Source organism: Oxyura jamaicensis, chromosome 3 (genome assembly GCF_011077185.1).
Source record: "Oxyura jamaicensis isolate SHBP4307 breed ruddy duck chromosome 3, BPBGC_Ojam_1.0, whole genome shotgun sequence".
Taxonomy (NCBI): domain Eukaryota; kingdom Metazoa; phylum Chordata; class Aves; order Anseriformes; family Anatidae; genus Oxyura; species Oxyura jamaicensis.
The window spans coordinates 112,450,975-112,451,883 of NC_048895.1; positions in this window are offsets into that span (position 1 = coordinate 112,450,975).

A 909-nucleotide genomic window follows, 5' to 3' on the forward strand; every position below is an offset into this window, starting at 1 on the left:
TTGCCATCGATCTGTTGTCACGCACTTACCCTGGAAACTGGCTCCTCCCTTTGCCAGAGCTGCAGATTCGTTATTGGCAGCATTTTAGTGTAAGGAAAGAAAAGTCTGGTGAGTATCTTCTGTGCTCTTTTGTGCAAATAGCCTGGCTGTGCCATGTTGCTTAAAAAGCTCGTCTCCATAGCTGTGATATGCACTTTCCAATCCCATAAAACAGATCCGGATCAAGACATACAAGCAGAACTTCGGCCCCTACAAGGCCGTGGGCTTCGATGAAAAGAGGAGACCTCTTCTAGCTGCTTTGCTGGGAGGGCACTGAAGCAGCTTGCAAAGATCCCTATGGGATCCCATCATCCTGCTGATGGAGCTGCTGCCATATTTTCTCTAGTCTGGCCAAATCAACGGGGGCAAAGATTTTATATTTCCTTATCAACAGCTAGTCTTGAGCCAATTAGTCCTGTCCCCTTCCAAAACTTGGGAGAGTTTTAGGTCTTTATCCAGTTTCTGCCTCACTGACATTTACTTCATGGAGCAGTTTTCACAGCTTGCAGCTTGGGAGAGTGTAATTTCCATGCTGAGTACATTATAAAGGACTAACATCTGAGCTTACAGAGGCTGGTGCCAGGGAGGTTCCCAACCCTAGGGGCTGCATCCTGGGAGCCAGAGGTAGATGGGGCTGTTTCCCTGCTCCTGGTTCCCATATACATCCCAAACACATGCCAGGATGGAGGGACACACCACTGTCTCTTATCCAGCTTTCCTGCTAAAAAAGAAAAAGAGGTAAGAAAGAGAGAAAGAAAGAGAGAGAGAAAGAGAAAGAGAGAGAAAGAGAGAGAGAGAGAAAGAGAGAGAGAAAGAGAGAGAGAAAGAGAGAGAAAGAGAAAGAGAAAGAGAAAGAGAAAGAGAAAGAGA